The sequence below is a fragment of the Saccopteryx leptura genome, chromosome 1 (genome assembly GCF_036850995.1).
Source record: "Saccopteryx leptura isolate mSacLep1 chromosome 1, mSacLep1_pri_phased_curated, whole genome shotgun sequence".
NCBI lineage: Eukaryota > Metazoa > Chordata > Mammalia > Chiroptera > Emballonuridae > Saccopteryx > Saccopteryx leptura.
Window position 1 is genome coordinate 205,590,025 of NC_089503.1, and position 22,985 is coordinate 205,613,009.

Below are 22,985 nucleotides of genomic sequence, written 5' to 3' on the forward strand. Positions count from 1 at the left end.
ATAGAAGGTAGGATTAGTGAAATAGAAGACAAGCAACTTGAAGCACAACAGAGAGAAGAAGAAAGAGACTCAAAATTAAAAAAAATGAGATAGCCCTACAAGAATTATCTGACTCCATCAAAAAGAATATCATAAGAGTAATAGGTATATCAGAGGGAGAAGAGAGAGAAAATGGAATGGAGAACATGCTCAGAAAAATTATAGATGAGAACTTCCCAAGCCTGTGGAAAGAACTAAAGCCTCAAATTCAAGAAGCAAACAGAACTCCGAGTTTTCTTAACCTCAACAAACCTACCCCAAGGCACATCATAATAAAATTGGCACAAACCAATGACAAAGAAAAAATTCTCAAGGCAGCCAGGGAAAAGAAGAATACAGCATAAAAGGAAGGCTCATTAGATTATCATCAGATTTCTCAGCAGAAACTCTACAAGCTAGAAGAGAGTGGACCCCAATATTTAAAGTCCTGAAAAAGAGAGAAACTTTCAGCCAAGAATACTATACCCATCAAAGCTATCCTTCAAATACAAAGGAGAAATAAAAACATTCACAGATACAGAAAAGATGAGGGAATTTATCATCAGAAAACCCCCACTCCAGGAATTACTAAAAGGGGTTCTCTAATCAGATACAAAGAACAAAAAAAAAAAAAAAACAAAGCCACAAGTAAAAGCTCCTAGAACACAGTAAAACCAAATTTAAACTGTGACAACAACAAAAAGAAAGGCGGGGAGAGTATAGAGATTAACAGTAGCAAAGGACGAGGGAGTGCAAAAGTACTCACAAAGTAGTGCGCTACAATGAACAGGGTAGGAACCCTTTTCATTACTTAAAGGTAACCACCATTGAAAAAACCACCACAGAAGCACATGAGATAAAAAAGATAGCAACAGATGAAAGATGTATGGAATACAACCAAATAAAAATAAAAGATAGAAAAACGAAAGAGAAGGATCAAACAAGACACAAAACTGACAGAAAGCAATATATAAAGTGGCAATAGGGAACTCACTAGCGTCAATAATTACAATAAATGTAAATGGATTAAACTCACCAATAAAAAGGCACAGAGTAGCAGAATGGATTAAAACAGAAAATCCAACTGTATGCTGCCTACAGGAAACTCATCTAAGTAACAAGGATAAAAACAAATTCAAAGTGAAAGGCTGGAAAACAATACTCCAAGCAAATAACATCCAAAAAAAAAAAAGCAGATGTAGCAATACTCATATCTGATAATGCTGACTACAAGACAGCAAAAGTACTCAGAGACAAAAATGGCCATTTCATAATGGCCAAGGGGACACTGAATCAAGAAGACATAACAATTCTTAATATATATGCACCAAACCAAGGAGCACCAAAATATATAAGACAGCTACTTATTGACCTCAAAACAAAAACTGACAAAAATACAATCATACTTGGAGACCTCAATACACCACTGATGGCTCTAGATCGGTCATCCAAACAGAGAATCCACAAAGATATAGTGGCCTTAAACAAAACACTAGAGCACCTGGATATGATAGACATCTACAGGACATTTCATCCCAAAGTGACAGAGTATACATTTTTCTCCAGTGTACATGGATCATTCTCAAGAATTGGTCATATGTTGGGCCACAGAAACAACATCAGCAAATTCAGAAAAATTGAAGTTGTACCAAGCATATTTTCTGATCATAAAGCCTTGAAACTAGAATTCAACTGCAAAAAGAGGAAAAAATTCCCACAAAAATGTGGAAACTAAACAACATACTTTTAAAAATGAATGGGTCAAAGAAGAAATAAGTGCAGATATCAAAAGATATATACAGACTAATGAAAATGACAACACGACATATCAGAATCTATGGGACGCAGCAAAAGCAGTGATAAGAGGGAAGTTCATATCACTTCAGGCATATATGAACAAACAAGAGAGAGCCCAAGTCAACCACATAAATTCACACCTTAAGAAACTGGAAAAGAAGAACAAAGACAACCCAAAAGCAGCAGAAGAAAGGAGATAATAAAAATCAGAGCAGAAATAAATGAAATAGAGAACAGAAAAACTATAGAAAAAATTAATAGAACAAGGAGCTGGTTCTTTGAAAAGATCAACAAAATTGACAAACCCTTGCCAAGACTTACCAAGGAAAAAAGAGAAAGAACTCATATAAACAAAATCCGAAATGAAAGAGGAGAAATCACCACGGACACCGTAGATATACAAAGATTTATTGTAGAATACTATGAAAAACTTTATGCCACTAAATTCAACAACCTAGAAGAAATGGATAAATTCCTAGAACAATACAACCTTCCTAGACTGAGTGAAGAAGAAGCAGAAAACCTAAACAGGCCTATTAGTAGAGAATAAATAGTAAAAACCATTAAAAACCTCCCCAAAATAAAAGTCCAGGCCCTGATGGCTATACCAGCGAATTTTATCAAACGTTCAAAGAAGACTTGGTTCCTATTCTACTCAAAGTTTTCCAAAAAATTGAAGAAGAAGCAATAATTTCAAACACATTTTATGAGGCCAACATAACCCTCATACCAAAACCAGGCAAGGACTGCACAAAAAAAGAAAACTACAGACCAATATCTCTAATGAATACAGATGCTAAAATACTAAACAAAATACTAGCAAATCGAATACAACAACATATTAAAAAGATAATACATCATGATCAAGTGGGATTCCTCCCTGAATCTCAAGGATGGTTCAACATACGTAAAATGGTTAACGTAATACTCCATATCAACAAAACAAAGAACAAAAACCACATGATCTTATCAATAGACGCAGAAAAGGCTTTTGATAAAATACAACACAATTTTATGTTTAAGACTCTCAACAAAATGGGTATAGAAGGAAAATACCTCAACATGATAAAGGCCATAAATGATAAACCATTAGCTAACATCATATTAAATGGCACAAAACTGAAGGCTTTCCCCCTTAAATCAGGAATAAGACAGGGTTGTCCACTCTCTCCACTGTTATTTAATGTGGTACTAGAGGTTCTAGCCAGAGCAATCAGACAAGACAAAGAAATAAAAGGCATCCATATCAGAAAAGAAGAAGTAAAGGTATCACTTTTTGCAGATGATATGATCCTATACATTGAAAATCCCAAAGAATCCCCAAAAAGACTACTAAAAACAATAAGCCAATACAGTAAAGTCGCAGGATACAAAATTAACATACAGAAGTCAATAGCCTTTCTATATGCCAACAATGAAACATTTGAGAACAAACTCAAAAGAACAATCCCCTTCACAATTGCAACAACAACAAAAAAAAAATAAAATACTTAGGAAGAAACATAAGAAAGAATGTAAAGGACTTATATAATGAAAACGATAAACCATTGTTAAGGGAAATCAAAAAAGATATAATGAGATGGAAGAACATTTCTTGTTCTTGGTTAGGAAGAATACATATAATCAAGATGGCCATATTACCCAAAGCAATATACAAATTTAATGCATTTCCCATAAAAATTCCAATGACATTTTTTAAAGAAATGGAGCAAAAAATCATCAGATTTATATGGAACTATAAAAAACCCCGAATAGCCAAAGCAATCCTAAAGAAAAAGAATGAAGCTGGGGGCATTACAATACCTGACTTCAAACTATATTATAGGGCCACGACAATCAAAACAGCATGGTATTGGCAGAAAAATAGACACTCAGACCAATGGAACAGAATAGAAAACCCAGAAATAAAGCCACATATATATAGTCAAATAATTTTTGATAAAGGGGCCAAGAACACACAATGGAGAAAAGAAACCCTCTTCAATAAATGGTGCTGGGAAAACTGGAAAGCCACATGCAAAAGAATGAAACTGGACTACAGTCTATCCCCCTGTACTAAAATTAACTCAAAATGGATCAAAGATCTAAACATAAGACCTGAAACAGTTAAGTGCACAGAAGAAGACATAGGTACTAAACTCATGGACCTGAGTTTTAAAGAGCATTTTATGAATTTGACTCCAATGGAAAGAGAAGTGAAGGCAAAAATTAATGTATGGGACTACATCAGACTAAGAAGTTTTTGCTCAGCAAGAGAAACTGATAACAAAATAAACAGACAGCCAACTAAATGGGAAATGATATTTTCAAACAACAGCTCAGATAAGGGCCTAATATCCAAAATATACAAAGAGCTCATAAAACTCAACAACAAACAAACAAACAATCCAATAAAAAAATGGGAAGAGGACATGAACAGACACTTCTCCCAGGAAGAAATACAAATGGCCAACAGATATATGAAAAGATGCTCATCTTCGTTAGTTATTAGAGAAATGCAAATCAAAACTGCAATGTGATACCACCTCACACCTGTTAGATTAGCTATTATTAACAAGACAAGTAATAACAAATGTTGGAGAGTCTGTAGAGAAAAAGGAACCCTCATACACTGTTGGTGGGAATGTAAAGTAGTACAACCATTATGGAAGAAAGTATGGTGGTTCCTCAAAAAACTGAAAATAGAATTACCTTATGACCTAGCAATCCCTCTACTGGGTATATACCCCCAAAACTCAGAAACATTGATACATAAAGACACATGCAGCCCCATGTTCATTGCAGCATTGTTCACAGTGTTCAGGACATGGAAACAACCAAAAAGCCCATCAATAGATGACTGGATAAAGAAGATGTGGCACATATACACTATGGAATACTACTCAGCCATAAGAAGTGATGACATCGGATCATTTACAGCAAAATGGTGGGATCTTGATAACATTATATGAAGTGAAATAAGTAAATCAGAAAAAAACAGGAACTGCATTATTCCATATGTAGGTGGGACATAAAAGTGAAACTAAGAGACATTGATAAGAGTGTGGTGGTTATGGGGGGAGGGGGGAGAGGGAGAAATAAAGGGGGAGGGGGAGGGGCACAAAGAAAACTAGATAGAAGGTGACAGAGGACAATCTGACTTTGAGTGATGGGTATGCAACATAAGTGAACGATAAGATAACCTGGAGTTTTTATCTTTGAATTTATGTATCCTGATTTATTGATGTTGCCCCATTAAAAATAAAATTATTAAAAAAAAACAACTATATGAATTAGAGTCATTTATGTTTCTAATTAGGAGACGAGTTTTCCAAAACTAAATAATAAATTCTTATAATAGAGACATCTCACTTGTACAGGTGGAATGCCAAAGAAAACAAATAGTCTAAAATAAAACATGATAAAGAGAGCTCACTGAGATATACATCAGAGAAGTCAAAGGCTTCTTGGTTCAGTGAAGGCTCCTGGCAATATCATTTAACACATAGCTTTAAAGTATTATAGAAGAAAATATTTTATTCTTCTTATATAGAAACTGTCCTGTGGTGATATATTATATATTGTTTGATTGATTTCTTTTTAAAATTAGCAGGATATTAGGCTGAAAATTGAAAGCCAATGGAAGTGCTAACATAATTTATACAGGCTGCAAATGTTAAGCAGTTTTATAAACCTATCCTTCTATTTTAAACTATCAATTAAGTGGAATGCTAAATTTTATTAAAATAGATGTATAGCATGCTATTCAATATAAGCAAATGCTTCATCTATCACTACTAAGTAAATGATTATAAGAAAAAATAATGTGAGGAAAATGGCACCTCAGCTTTAATTTATATGAAATTAGAAACAAAGTATATGATTAATTTACATTACGTATGTTAAGCACAAAGCCCCTGCAACTGTGTCTAGAGTAAGCAAACATGTTTTCTTATGTATATCACTCTTTTAATTAGAAAATATATAGAATTATAATTTGTATATGGGTATTTAAAGCAAAAAAAAATTTATGTGGCAAAAATAATCTTAAATTAATATAACAAGAAGGAAACCATGTATTTTATTTCTTGTGGAATTACTCTTCTTCATAGTTTTAAATATAATGCTGAAAAAACTCAATGGTAGCAGAAGTTATAAAATAAGCATTAAAAATCTATGCACAATTTATTTAAATATTGTTATTTCTACTTTATACCAAAAATTAAGATTCACAGAGTTTAACAGTCCTTAATCATCAGTATTCTTTTGAATCAAGATTTCAGCTTAAATCTGTATAATTTCAAAACATGTATAATTTTCCAAAAGTTCTATAGTCTCATGTAAATCTCTTTGGCCTTTAATATATTGATAAGATTAGCAATAGCAATTCAACTGAAACCATCAGAAAAAAAATTTCCTCCAGAAATACACACAAAAAGAAATATAGTGCATTTCAGAAAATTTTATTAGCTGTCACCTTAAAAACAGAAATTATGATGTTATTTTACTATAAAATAAAACTTTAACTTACCTAATAGTCTTTAAATTAAATTTAATACTATCCAAATATTATTTTATATCAAATGTTAATTCTTTTAATCTACATCACTTTTTTGAGAAGCAAAATTAATACCTAATAGAAGAATTTTACTTCTAAATTTGGAATTTTAAATTTTCTTTTTCCCATTTTTTATCTACTTATTTATCACCTCAAGTCCATCTTCATCTCATTCTTCTTTTTAATCTCCTTAAACATATAGAAGCATGTCAAAAGAGAAATATATTATTGCTCACAAAACTTAGGAGATATTTTAAAAATGAATATGAAACTATAAGATATCCCCTAATTTTTCGCGAGCAGTATATATGAACAATTAGGAAGTTATTGCCACTCTTTTCTATAGTCTGAATGGACCATGAGCTTTTTCTTAAATATATAGGGAAAATGTTCAGTTTATTTGCATTAACTATTAGTAATAATACTACTCATTGGCAATGAGGAACATATTATAGTTTATTGTTTATGTAAGTTTGAAGAGCTGCAATTTTTATTTCTGCTATTGAATGGAGAAATAGATTCCAATCCTGTTTATCTATATTTCTCCTATGTATTCATTACTATAGAAAAAGCTTCATTATATTAGCAAAAATGTGTTTTTAATACCTCTGTCTGCCTCAAAATTTCATGTGGTGACTTGAGTTTTTTAAATTGGATCATCAAAAACAACTCATTTTCTAACATGTAGATCCAACCCAAGCACAGCTAAAGAACAATGTCTTTGGCTGGTAAAAAATATTTAATTATTTATTTGGAGTTCTGAGCAAACTTTTCTTAATTATTCTGAATCCATTTCAGTTCTATTTCATTACATAATTCACTTTACATTCAGAGTTACATCTTAGGAGTTTGTTTTTGCTGTTTTCAAAGACACATTTCTTTAGTAAATTTTAAATCTATTTTAAAATATATTCTCCAACTGCAAAGTACTAATGACAAATGTCCTATATCCAGGTTTTATCTAAAAACAAGGAAATGGAACATCATGGGCATGTTTATTATTAGGAGCAAATATCATGCCTTCCCAGGAGGAGACTATAAGTTTATTTTCAATCAATTTATAATATGTTGTCATAATCCTCTTCACATAGTTTTTTTTTTTTTTCTTTTTTTTATCCCTCTGAAGCTGGAAACGGGGAGAGACAGCCAGACAGACTCCCACATGCGCCCGACCGGGATCCACCCAGCACGCCCACCAGGGGGCGACGCTCCGCCCACCAGGGGGCGATGCTCTGCCCCTCCGGGACGTCGCTCTGTTGCGACCAGAGCCACTCCAGCGCCTGGGGCAGAGGCCAAGGAGCCATTCCCTGCGCCTGGGCCATCTTTGCTCCAATGTAGCCTTGGCTTGCAGGAGGGGAAGAGAGAGACAGAGAGGAAGGAGAGGGGGAGGGGTGGAGAAGCAGATGGGCACTTCTCCTGTGTGCCCTGGCCGGGAATCGAACCCGGGACTTCTGCACACCAGGCCGACGCTCTACCACTGAGCCAACCGGCCAGGGGCCCTCTTCACATACTTTTTGCCAAACAGTGTTTCACACTACTGAGTAAAATTCATTTATCAAGTTCTGTGGTGTTAGATCGATTCTGTTGATAATCAGAAATTATTCAGCTTTCATTGTGGTTTAAAAATGCTGCCTCAAATGAGGTAGGTAGATAGGATTTAAACTACAAAAGGGACTAAACATCTAACTTAATTGTTTAAAATGATTTATTTTAGTGACTTTAATTCCATCCAATGTTTCTGTATGAGTTTATCAACAGTTTACAAACAAGGTAGTCACAAACTAATTATATACCATGGTACATTTGAGACTAAAAAGAGTCTTCAAAATAACTTCGATTCTATGACAAGCATATATTTGTAGTTTCCTGAGAACACAGGACATATGTTAAACTTATCTATAAATGACCGTTTTCTTAACCATCATATCTTCACACTGAGTTTCAACCATAAGCAACACTTATTAAATACTTATAAAAATAAGTGATGGATTAATTTTTCAAAATAATTTATTATGACTTCTTTGTAGTCATTTACTTATTACAAAATTTATGTGTTACACCTGTAATTTGAATCTATACTCTGATATTTTAGAGAAGCATTAGTATGTTAAATATTTTTGGTCAATTTATAATCTGTGAAATAGTGTAGACCACACTATATTAGTATTTACTCATCCTTTATTGATATCAGTTTCCATATCAAAAATTATACATCCACATTAACCTCATTTATCCAGATGCAAGTGTTGACTCAGTGACAGGAGCAGAACAGTGACAAGTTTGGTAACTATTTTATTTTATTTTTTAGCTTAGTTTAGTTTTTTTTTTTTTAATGAGAGGAGGAGAGGGAGAGACAGACTCCCGTTTGCACCCTGACCAGGATCCACCAGGCAAGCCCACTAGGGGGCAATGCTCTGCCCACCTGGGGCCCTTGCTCTGTTGCTACAGGAGCCATTTTTTATCACCTGAAGTGGAAGCCATGGGGCCATCCACCGAGCCTGGGGCCAACTCACTTCAATCAAGCTATGGCTTCCATAGGGGAGGAGGAGAAAGAAATAGAGATAGAGAGAGAGAAGTGGTAGGGAGAGGTAGAGAAGAAGATGGGCACTTCTCCTGTGTGCCCTGACTGGGATCTAACCCAGGACATCCACACGCCAGGTGACGCTCTACCACCGAGCTAAAGGGCCAGGGCCTGGTGACTTATCTTTATGCTAAGTGTTAATGATCAGGGAATTTGTAAAGAGAATCCTTCCTACCTCATTGCTACTGGTGATATCAAGAAATTCGATAGTTTAAACTAAGGTATAATGACAGGCAAATGATTAAACTCTAATTGGAATATGTACCTCGTTAACCCAATTTCCAAATGACATCTCTGTTTATAGAATTCTAAGACAAGATGGGCAATAAGAAAGCTTTGAAACGCTCCTCTGAATAAAAAATAAAACATAATATTGGCTGCCTATTTCATAATTATGTGACTTAAGTTTATGGATCTAGAATGTCAACAGCAGTTTAAGATAAGTAAAATTTCATTCTCAGTCTTATTACAACGATTAAAATGAGCAGAATTATTTTATATACTATGGGAATGGGACACAGCCAGTGAGCCTAAACAGGAAAAAGAAAGAGAAGCTCTCAAGGATCTATGAATATTTTCTCTACTGTATGATAAAATCAATATAATGACCTGATGTACAGTAAATCTCTATATCATTGCATTGGTTGGCTCCCATGGTTCAAGCAACAGTGCAACTTTACACATACACTTGACCGGCTGCAAAGCCCTCTCTAGCATTCCCTACAGCTAAAAACTGGCTACTGTACTGCTTAAATTCCTGTAATGATTCAAGGATCTTCACACAGCAACATATAAAAATTTACATGATTTTTGCACGACATACAAATTTCTTATAACTTCAGTCACCTTTACAGTATCATTTGTTTCTTAGACAAACTCACCTTGGGCATTAAAAGTAAAAGTCATCGTCCTTGGCTTCTGGCTGAGACGCCTGTTTGAACTGTCGGGCATCCTTAAATGTGAGCTCCCTCCTGTGCAACCCCCGGAGTCCAACCCAGAAAACCAATTCCAACGTTGGGCTGTTCTGTCCGTGGACACGTCATGGATGGGTAGCTACACATTTTTTGGCTTTTAAGTACTTTTCAGATATATTTTCTGTACACTACACAAGGCCGTAAATTTCAGCCCAGAAAATCTCATTGCTAAACTTTGCCTGAAATAATATTGGGCTAGCTTAGCTTACAAGATATTGGATCTGGTCTGTTTAGCTGAACTTTGCCTTTCTATGTGGGGGGTCTTCCTTGCCTCACCTGACTCATTTATCTCCCCTTATTCCACAAAAATCATGCTGATTTTACTCTCTTGTTTACTTCTTCAGAGCTCAGATCTACCCTACTCCTGAATTTCTGTAAACATGTATTCAACCCACTCTAATTATAAACAGATGCCCTGTTTGAAACAAGGTGTATTTTATTAAGTATATAAAGATGTTTTATCATTTATAATGATATTTGAGTAAAGTTCTGCAGTTTAATATACATACATTTAATATACATGAATTTAATTCAGGTTACATTTTGACTGTAGACAGATATGTGTATGTATTTACATATATTTCTATATAGAGACATATTCTGTCTTTTATAAATGTTACAAAGAGGAATGATAAGAATCAATAACATATGCAAACAAATTAGATTGCTTTTTTACTTGATAGCTTTTCAGAGTTCTGGTCGTGAATTCTTTTATGTTTTTTCTTTTCTTTTCGTTTGGAAAAGGACATTTATTGAGTGGTTAAAGAAAAGACTGAAGTAAACTCAGTCTCTCTATCCATAAAATACGTTGCGTTCAGTGGGAAAAGCCACTCTTTATTTAGCACTGTTTATGAAAGCATTTGATTGCTTTTAATGTCTGTTCAGCATATGTGCTACTCTTTCTCAATTTTTACATTGTGGTGATTTTGCTAATGGCTCTTCCTGCCAAGCCACTTATAGCATTGACATATTTCGGGAGGTCATAATTCAATATATATATTTTAAATGCTTACACTTTCTCTCTTGTAGTTACTTCCATTTCACCTCTTGAATACTATGTCTTACGGAATGCTTTGGGATTTTATTTGTATTTATTCCTCATAAATCTTAAGCCTAACGGGCTAGTGAACTAATAAGCATCCGTTTATTGCCTGCACACTGGCTGACTTCCAGTCCCTCATTGTTAGTGACTCCATTTAGTCTTTTCATGTCATTTGTTGGCGAGATAATTTTTGAGAACCTACTAAACACTGCTGTTTACTATGTTACTCTTGATTGAGTATCCTGTGGATAAAAGAAAATACGTATGAAAGGTCAGAGAAAAAGCATGAAAATAAACCAATTGAAAATAAAAATGTGTAATTTAGATAAAGTTGTAATTCTGAGAATATACAGTAATTTTGGTCATACTAAATAAATAAAAGATGTTAATATCTGACATTATTTGAGAAAGTGTTTTCTCTATCCCTGTTCATATATTTAAATCCTCTTCATGTGAAGTAATATTTATCTTTTGTTTATGTTTCTGGTTTACTTGGTTTTTACAGGCTGAATATTATAAATTTGTCATTTTTACATTTAAATCAAACTGATTTACATTGAATGAAAAATAGTTGAGTCAAGTATTGTGACATATTTTACTTGTGATAATCTTATTTAACACATAAGAAATTATCTTCCATGCAGTTTATTCCAACTTCCTCCTTACTTTAATAAGTCTTTGCTATTTAATAGAAAGAATTATGATTGAACATAATCTAACCAGTATATTTAAAATCCCAGAAATTATATTCTGTGTTTGTTCTCTCCCTGTTCTATGTGCTTATCTTAGCTCTTAGTAATTTATTCAAATAATTACATTTTAAACAAGAGTTCTATTTAACATGGTTGACAGTTCACATTTGGCACATAAAAATTGGATGGTTGGAGTTGAATATTCTGTGAAATTCATGTTACGTGCATCCCACATTACTAGATAAACAGTGGAAAACCAAAGCCTTGCATAAACTCCAGGAGTATAAAAAGAGTTAGAAACAAGAGACTCAAATGATAATTGTCAAAACAGAAAACACTTCATTTATTACATAGAAATAATAACTTCTTTTAAATGATTAAATCTGTAAAGTGAAGGTAGAGAGAAGGGGAAAAATTTGCTTTTATCTCTTTAGCTTAAGTAAGTTTTCTAGAAGAAAAAGAAAAATGTGAGAACCCAAAAAATTATTTTCTTCTTTCAATGTAATCATTTGACTTCTATGACCCTGTTTTAATATATATAAATATTGATGACTAAACCCATGTGGGATATAGAATTTTTAAAATGTTATTTTTTTTTTAGTTTTTGTTTCACATTAAATGTCCCTTAGATAGATAAGGATAAACTGTTGAGTTATTTGCATAAAAATCTGTAATATCTATTAAAATATTGGCTACCAATATCCCTATATAGAAGCATCTTGATACTAAACAAAGAGTTCTACTATTTATTAACTGGTTTAACAATAGATATTATTACTCATTAAATAAATACTTGGACCCAATGATATAAAACTTTAGGTAAAAATATGGTTTCCACAATTTTATCAACATATTTCATTAACTATAAAAATTTAAACAATATTGCTATATAAAAATTAAAACATTTCTTTTAAAAATTTAGTGTTAAAAATCTCAAGTTAACAAATAGCAACATGATACTGAGCAAATGCTTCCGAGTTATTGGCATAAATGGAACATTTAAGATGTACAATGAACACACAAGTGTTTGAGCTCATTGATGGAGTCAGTCACAACTGTGCTATCTCCTCAATCACATTCCCATTGAAAATTCCATGTTAAACAAGTAGATTATAATTGACTATTAATATATTTCTGCACCTGGTAAAAGTATATCACTTTATGAAATGTTATAAATGTAATGCTAGGTATATAATTTTTTGTGACTAAGACACAATGTTGTAGAGTTGATATCCTTCATGTAAGTATGTATGTATTATATAATAGGTTAACACAGAGCATGTGGGACCCTATACATGATTTTCTATCTTGGACTCAAAGGGAAAACCCTGGAGATAGTGAATAGTCGATCTTGTGTTACCAAACTAGTGTCTGGTATACGTTCTTATTCAAGGACCTGTTGTGGGGAGAGGGCTTCTCTTCCTTCCTGATTCTCTCTCTATTAATTTATATTATCTTTATTATTTCCTATCAGTGTTCCTATATGTGTAATCCTTAATATCTATTCTTCATCTACACTTGGGTTCTCTGAAAATATTATTCTTCCCATAATTTCCTTCATTTTTTATTATTGTATCATCATCATTTTAATATTTCCTGAGTTTTTTAAAAAAGGAAGCATTTACAATTTTTAAAATACTCAAATTGAAATATTTTCTTTATAATGGTAATTACAATATTAATACATTTTTAAAAAACTGAACAATAGATTTTTCCCCTCTAAGTAGGCACCCATTTATTTGATTAACAATATATAATAATACATAACAAATGATAACATCAAAAGAACTTTCACTGAAATTGAGATGGCATTATAAAAATCTTTTATTTGATGAAGAAATACTACCTTACACTAACATATTTTTTAGTCTCAAAAATGTTGACAATGGAACCAATTTAAATAAAGAGATTTTTAAGTTACATTTGCAAACTACTCCCCCTGAAAAGAAGTGTTTTGTTTTGCAGCATTTAAATTTGTTCATTAACAGCTAAAACATACTCATAAACAGATCACTGCAAGGAAAACAATTGGAATGGATTGATACAATGGATGATGCAACAGTTAGGAGATCTGAACCAACTTTTCAAAAATATGACATATATCTCTAAAATATTTTAAAATTCTGAAAGTGGCATTTGTCTATCCTTTGACAAGTACATCAAATAAATTTCATAAAGTACTACAACAGGATTAGGACTACTATTTAGTGTCAATATATTTTAACTACTTATTTTAAAAACAATGTGAAAAAAGGTATCTTTCAATTTTACTTTAGAATTATTGGTTGCTAAGACACTTTCTACTCTTTCATTTATTTACTTTGAGAATGAACTTTTGGTTTTATATTTCTAAATTCTGTATGTATACTTAAAATCCTTGAATAGCTTTTCTTTTCCAAAACCTTCTGCTTTGACACATGATCTATACAGATGCTTATATCTAGTTTCCATTTATCCCCAATTAAAATTTGTCTTTCACATCTGCTTACCTATGCATATGTTTATAGAGAGGATATTACTAGAAGACTGATAGAAGAATATTAGCTCTGTTAAGACAGAATTATGTCCTTATTATGCTATATCATTAATATTTATTGAAAGAATTAATGGATGAATAAATAAATGAAGTAGCTTAACACTGTTAATTTTTTTCTAAAACCATATAATTATATGACATATTTTTTGTATTTGAAATCACCTAAATCACAGTCTTTTGAACACTTTTTAGTAATGCTAGCTCAGTTTACTTTAACACATTTCCTTACATTGGAAATTTAATTATGGCATTTGCTTTTTAAAACAATCCAAGTACAAGATATGGTGCTTTCTCTTACAGATTTAGCAATGTATCTACTACCATTGCTTTGTTTCCAAATCAGCTTTTGTTTCCGGGCATACCCTACAACAGACGCATGAAAAGATGCTCAACATCACTAATCAGGTGAATGCAAATCAGAACCACAATGAGATATCATCTTATGACTGTTAGTCTGGCTACTATCAAAAAGACCAGAAATAAACTTTGATGAAAAGGTGGAGAAATGAGACCCTGTGGTGGGATTGCAAACTGGTGTAGCCACTATGCAAATGAGTGCCAAGTTTCTGCAGAAAACTAAAAATAGAACTACCATTTGACCCAGAAAATTCACTCTGGGTATCTATCCAAAGAAAACAAAAACACTAATTCAAAAAGATATATGCACCCCTATGTTCACTAAAGTGTTGTTATTTACAATAGCCAGGATGTGGAAGCAACAAAATAGTCCATCAATAAGTGATAATTAAGAATTTATGATACATAATATATATTACATAGTCTATATTATATATATATATATATATATATTATTATTATTACTTAGCTGTAAATAAAAATGAAATGCTGTCATCTGCAACAACATGGATGGACCTAGACAGTATTATGCTAAGTGAAATCAGTCGACAGAAAAAAAGTAATGCAATATGATTTCATGTATAGTTGAAATCTAAATGACAAAACAAATGAACAAACAAGACAGAACAGAAACAGACACAGAGAGCAAACTGATGGAGAAGTGGTGGGGCAATAGGAGAGAAAGTTGAAAAACATACAACTCTCCAGTTAGAAATATGTCATGAAGATATAATGTACAGCATAGAGAATATAGTGAATAATAGTATTGTAATAGTTGTACAGTGACGAAGGTTAATAAACTTAGGGTGATCACTTTTAAAGCATATGAATGTTGAATCATTATGTTGTACAACTGAACTTCATATAATATTTAATAAAAATATATATTATAAATGTTGATATTCATTAAAATTTTTATGTGCAAAACATTGTTCTTATTTCTGGGAGAATCTAAAATAGAGCTGAGAAGTAAAGTTTTGCTGTTTTGTACACTCTCCAAACCCTAAGAGAATTGTGCTGACTGTAAGAATACTAAAAAAAAAAAGTTATCCCTCAACAAACATCACAAATAATAAATCAGATACTTCTCAATATTAAATAATCTAGGTTTTATTTTGGTCTACAGAAAGGAGATTACACGTCAGCATATATCTCCATATGTTCCTGTGGGCGAATAAAATAGGAAATTTTAGATACTAAAATATTGAAATCCAATTGTCAACTTACTGAGATTATTTTGTGATTCTTTTTTAAAACAATACAATCTTTTTAAAAACAATACCAGTTCAAATACTCTGAGAATATATTGCAAAATGTATAATGGAAAGGTAAGGGTGTGCAGTGCAGTGAAGTATTAACATCATTAAATTTTTAATAAATTTGTCACAAAACACTGACCACCAATTACAAGCAGGCATAGAGATGGCCAACAGATATATGAAAAGATCCTTAACTCCATTAGCTGATAGGGAAATGCAAATCAAAACTACAATGAGATACCTCCTCACACCTGTTAGATTGGCTGTTATCAAAAAGGCAGGTAATATCAAGTGTTGGAGACGCTGTGGAGAAAAGAAACCCTCATTCCTCCCTGGTGGGAATGTAAACTGGGACAGCCACTGTGGGATACAGTATGGCGATTCCTTATAAAATTAAGAATAGGGTTCTAAGTTTTTTATGTTTTATTTTTTTAAGTTTTTGCTTGTTTTTTATTAAATTTTTATTAATTTTTAATTTATTGTGTTTACATGGATTCAAAATTTTCTTGGAACTTTTACCTTATTGTCATCTTTAGTTTGTCAAATTTTCACTTATCATTTGGCATAATACCAGATACCCACCAATACTAACATCAAGAAAAATACTCCATGATTATATTTATATGCACCAAACACAATACAGAAGTAATTATAATTGGGGATTGCAAAAAATAAATATAGGGCAATATACAGTATTTAATGTCTTAAACTTTTTTCGTATATGTATAGACTAATCTCAATGACAATCTTGAGTTTAATAACATTTTTATTATATTTCAAGGGCTCTGAGAATAGTTCAGTCCTCAGAATACTATTTTAAGCAGTTATTATATTAAAACTAGCTAGGGTGAAATGCAGATGCATTATAGAACTTGTCAGAAATCATAAAAATAGTAAACGGCAGTGAAGATATTTTAAAAAATCTTTTATTAAATTCCACAAATGGTGTAGTTGAAGACAGCCGTATGCACCCAACTCATATGATAATTAATAAATAGCTACAATTTGCTAATTCACTGTCTCCTTATCTTTCTAGAAATAATTTTTAAACTGAAATACCAATTGTGACCATGGTGACAGTTTATTGGTATTTTTTTCCAGAATACTATTGGTAATTTTATAGATAATAAGTTAAATCATAATGTTAATTTATAAATCTTGATTTAAGTACTCAGAGGAAAAAAAAACAGGGTTGTATTATGGAAAGTGTAAAGAAAATTGCCGCAGACCAGTGCAGCTCCTAATAACAGTGCGGAATTGAGGAAACACACTTTGTCAGAACAAAACGGATGGGACCGGGAGGACTCCTCAAACTGCCTGGCAGTATCTGAGTGCCTCATAGCCCCAGTTCCCTTTATTATATAGACCTATGCAAATTAAGGACCCTGATACAAAGTTGCACATCAAAGGCTAAGACAGGAACTCTCCCAAGGCAAAAACAGGATACATTAGTGAAATTTACAAACATCTGAAACAAACAAAAAGTCAGAGGAAGGGCATGTATATTGCTTCCAGCAACCCAAGGAAGCAAGTGGAGTGGGTGCAAATACTCAGCATCAAAGCCAAATATGGAGATAGAGGGGGGAGAACTTAGCCTTTTGCTAAGCCTTGAATCTATAATGGCTTCCTGCCATTAACGGTCCACAACAGAAAATAGTAGAAAATATACTCTGGGTATTTAAATACAGAGTAATAAAAGCTTCTTATAAATCTTTAGCTTTGAGCACAAAACACTCAAAGCCATAATTCTTAATAAAAACAAATGCAAGTTCATAGAGGATTGGGCTGACAACAGCTGGACTTAGAAGAATGCATTTAAGTGCAAAGAAATCTCTTCAGACAGGGTGAAATGAAGAGAAGTCAGAAAAAACACATTTGCAATACACTGCAAAACCACTAATGCAATAGCTTTGGGAACGTTACATCTGCAGAAAATCTTGTGAGTCTGAGCTCAATCCAAGACTGTCAAAAATATTGACTCAAAAAATATTCCTTAAGTAAACATAAATTTAGGAACCTGCTCCTAAATGTAATTCTTTCCATAAGAAAGGTAAAGATTTCCTCCATCTCTGCTGTTTAGGCATGACAATTTAATTAAGACACTGATGATGCCAACAAAATTGTTTTCACTGAGGCACTGAAAGAGCTATTGACAAATAACAAGTGTATCAAAGATTATATTCATGTTTCTGCAAACTGCTGTTATAGCTATTTTGATTCTTGATCAAGTACCAGGGAAGGTTATATATTTTATTTCATGGTTACTCCTATTTTAAAATAATAGGTTTTAAAATATCACTTGAGGCCCAGAGAAAATAGGAGATACATAATTTTCTAATTCCTTCTCTAATTACTATGACTTAAAATATAATTTGTGGGAATACTTAGGACATTAACAGATCTTTAAGAATATCAATTGCTAAGCCTATCTATCAGTAGATATTATTTTAATGATAATGACATAATCAACACCAAATGCAAATTCGAATAGATAATATTTTTGTCTGTTTTGTTTCAGAATAGTAGCCAGTATAATTTAAGGAATAATTCTATGTTGTTGTTCTTCAGCTCTTTTAATCAAGATCTTCTTGGCCCTGGCCTTTTGACTCAGTGGTAGAACATCAACCCAGAGTGTGGAAGTCCTGGGTTTGATTGCTGGTCAGGGAACAAAGGAAAGGTGACCATCTGCTTTTCCATCCCTTCTCCCTCCACCTTCTCTCTCTCTCTCCCTCTTTTCCTCTCCCACAGCCAAGACTTGAATAGTTCTAGTGCATAGAACTGGGTGCTAAGGATAGTTCCATGGAGTCTCTGCCTCAAGCACTAAAAATGACTCAGTTGCAAGCATGGCCCCAGATGATCAGAGCATCAGCCTCAGACAGGGCATGCCAGGTGGATCCAGAACAGGGTGCATGTGGCAGCCTAACTCTTTGTCTCAGCTGCTTTTACTTGGAAAAAGAAAAAAAAGATTATCTTAAAGTAATATAACATTCTAATTTGTCCTTAACCTTTTTTCCTGAATTAACAAATGAAATTAGAATGTTATAGGTTTAAATGCTGATCTTGGTAAAATGCATCATACATAAGTGAAATAAAAATTTAATAAATCTGTGACTATGCAGAGCTAATACAATCTTTGTCTAGTCAAGTTTTCAATGACTTAATTACTTATTTTGTATAAATATGATCCAGCAAATATATGAATACTTTTTCCTCATGAAAAATTTTAAGAGCATATTTTGACAATATATTATCTGTTTTAAATCTAAGATATGAGCAAAAGTTTAACGAACTTCCAGCATAATTTATTGATAACAGAACTAGATACTGTAAGTCACTGTATTCAAATACTGTTTTTTTTGTTTTGTTTTGTTTTATTAAAGGTGATTGAATAGTCATTGTTACTTCCAAATAATTGATAGTTATATATTTTTATTTTTTAATAAAGAAACATCTTGCCTGACCAGGCGGTGGCGCAGTGGATAGAGCATCGGACTGGGATGCGGAGGACCCAGGTTCGAGGCCCTGAGGTCACCAGCTTGAGTGCAGGCTCATCTGATTGGAGCAAAGCTCACCAGCTTGGACCCAAGGTCGCTGGCTCCAGCAAGGGGTTACTCGGTCTGCTAAAGGCCAGCGGTCAAGGCACATATGGGAAAGCAATCAATGAACAACTAAGGTGTCACAACGAAAAACTGATGATTGATGCTTCTCATCTCTCTCTGTTCCTGTCTGTCTGTCCCTATCTATCCCTCTCTCTGTCTCTGTAAAAAAAAAAAAAAAAAGGAAAAGAAAAAAATAAATAAACATCTTGTCTTTTCTTCAAAATTTTACTTTAAAAAGCTTTCCTTTTCTCTCTTTACCGTTAATCTTGTTTTGCTAGCTGAATACTAGCCACTCTGGCCACTAATCCTCTTTATAATGTAAAAAGCAATTCTGCAGGGGTTTCTCATTCTCTCTAGCAGATTATATTGCCATTGTCAGGTACAGTAACAGTATAAAGCAGGAAGCCCCAGTGAGAGAATAACACATGCAACTGGTGGCGTGAGAAATTTGGACGGAGCGTGCCTTCAAGGTTCCCTAGATCATCGTTGTATTAGGCTTACAAACTATATAAATGCTAAAACAGATTTCACACACATACAGAAAAGCAGTTTATATAGTGGGTTCTTTACAGACTGCTGCAAAATGAAATTACTTACCCTTTTAAAAGAGTTTCTGTTTTTTAGTAGTTTCTTTGTGCATTAATGATAAACCAAGCAAGAAAAATATTGCTAAACCTTGTACTTGTATGTGAACTCCTGAGCATAAGTCACCTTCCTCCTAATACAGATAATCTGCATTCTGAACAATCATAATGCATAAATTGTACCTATAAATAAGATATTCTAACCTTTTCCCTAAGGTAAATAGCCTTAAAAATAATACCTTGATTTTCCAGAATAAAATACATGTACATGATTAAAATAGACCATTAGTTGACATCATTTTCAACAATTAATATTTATAAAATTAAATTAAAATAATTTTTGCACTTACCAGATTTCACATTTAAACTTTAATCAAAGAAAAATGATTTCTGTCCTCATCCATATTGTCTTTTTTCTTTTTTAAAGTGCGGGGTCACAAATAAACCTTGATTTAAATACCATTTTAGAGAAAAAAGTAGCTAGCTGAAGTTGGTAGCAGAAATAACAAAAATGAACTTTGATGAAAATTAATGACTGTTTCTTGAAGTGTGTATGGTCTAGTTACTCCTATATAAATCTACATTTACTACATTTATATTTGACTGGCTTATAATCTGATTTTATTTATGCCAAAGCCTGGTTAATTTTCTTCTAATTTTTATGTCTGATCTATATTTTGGAACTGTGTGTATCTGATCATAGTTGAGTGTTTAAAGATTCATTTTAGAAATTTGCTGCAGGGCTAAGAAAATTATATAAGGATTGGGTCAATCTTTACAGCACAAATGTCAAATCTAAAAAATATTACAATAATGTAGCACTCTATTCATATGACCTTTAGAAAGTAATTTTATGTATTTAAAATAAATAATGGGTTTTCCTCCTTTTTACCTTTTTCATTGTGGTGCTTCTACTGAATGACATCAATTTGAATTATAAGGACTACTTAAGACTGTAAGGAGTATTGATTCAATGAAGTTCTATTTGAGCAGCCCGTCATTTATGTGAGGTATTTTCCTACTTAAGGTTTAGTTGCTTTATTAAAGTTAGAATGCAGTACAGTAGAAAAAACAGAAGTACAGCCTTCACAATTATTTTGTGTAAGTATAATATGAAAAGATGACAAAAGAATAGCCTTTAATGCTTAAACAGCTAACAATTTATATTCAAGTAATATTGTAGAGGAAGCCATGAAATTTAAAATGGATCACTATGCTTACATGGAAAATTACATTGTATTTGATATTTCTCTATTTTAAGAATAAGAAAAAGCACACTTCTTACAGTGTAAATAATGGAGAAAAGGGACTTATTTCTAAGGAGAACAAAATTTTATATGACTAAAAAATCTCTTTAACCAAAGATATGTTGAAGCCATGATTCCCAGTGCCTGATATTGGGACCTTACTAGGCAATAGAATCTTTACCGATGTAATCAAGTTAAGCTAAGGTCATTACATTGAGTCCTAATCTAATAAGACTGGTGCCAGCCATGCGATGACAAGGAAATATAGAATGAACACCATGTGAAGACAAGCGACCAAGATTGGAGTGAGGCTTCTACAAGCCAAGGGACTTGAAGGATGGCCTGCCCTCCCCAGAAGCGAGGAGGGAGGCATATATCAGATTCTCCCTGAATGGGTTCAGAAGGAATCATGCTACCCCTGCTTTCAGACTTCCAGCTGCCAGAACTGTAATAAAATAAGTATCTGTTGTTTTAAGCCACCCTTTTTTAGGATACTTGGTTTCATCAGTTCTAGTTAACTAACACACTACTTATAGGTCTAGATATTAAAGGTGCTGGCTATTTTATCCCCCATGCTGGATTGAATTGATACTCTGTCTCCACTGACTGGAGCAATACATGAGCTGTTAGGATAACATACCATTTAAATGTACAATTTTAATGGTGAGATTTTATTAGTTCTTAGTCTAAAATAAATGCAATTCATTTTGATCTAGACCGGACTCTATTCTTTTATCAGTTTATTAAATATCAAATCAAATAGAAAATGTATAGATATGTGTGAGCTTTATAGGAAACACTGAATTATCTAGCATCTGTTTTATGATGATCAACATTGCCAACGGGGACTGCTGTGGACTCCTACTTGATTCCAACTCAGTTTTTCCCATCAGAAGAAATCACTAGTTTCCTTTCCTTTTTCAAATGTATTCCTGTGTCTGGATATTTTTAAACTTTATGTTAATGAAATCACACTGTATCTTCTTGAACTTGCTTACATGTCTTAATATTGTATTTCTGAAATTCATCAATGTTTATTACAAAAAGAACCTATCATATACTGGGTAGGGCAAAAGTAAGTATACAGTTGTTCACATGGAAAATAGTACAATAATTAATAAGTAATAATATAAGAATAAACTGTTTTGCATACACATAACTGTAAACTTACTTTTGCCTACCCTGTGTTATTAATTCTGGGATCATTGAGAACTGTATAACAGTAGTAAAATTTTCATACATTAAGTTTGTTTCTAGCTTTTTGTTAATATAAAAATACTTTCATGAACATTCATGTGTGTGTTTCCTAGAGCACACCTGCAAAAGAATCTCAATGGTAAACACACCTAAAGATAGAACTGTGGCATCATGAGATATGCATGTCTTGGTTCTCTTTTAACATGTCAAATTTCTTTCTAAAGTAGTTCTATTAGTGTGCATTTCTACCAGAAGTACTATCAAAGTATTCTGGCTTTTTCATACCATTAGTAAACGACATTTCACACAACCTTTTTGCTAATCAGGTTGATATGAAACAATCTCATTGTGAGTTAAAGTTGAATCCCACTTCTTCTTCTTATTATTATTATTTTGTATTTTTCTGAACTTAGAAGTGGGGAGGCAGTCAGATAGACTCCCGCATGTGCCCAACCAGGATCCACCCAGCATGCCCACCAGGGGGTGATGCTCTGCCCATCTGGACCTTTGCTCTGTTGGTGGAGGCCATGGAGCCATCCTCAGCACCCGGGCCAACTTTGCTTCA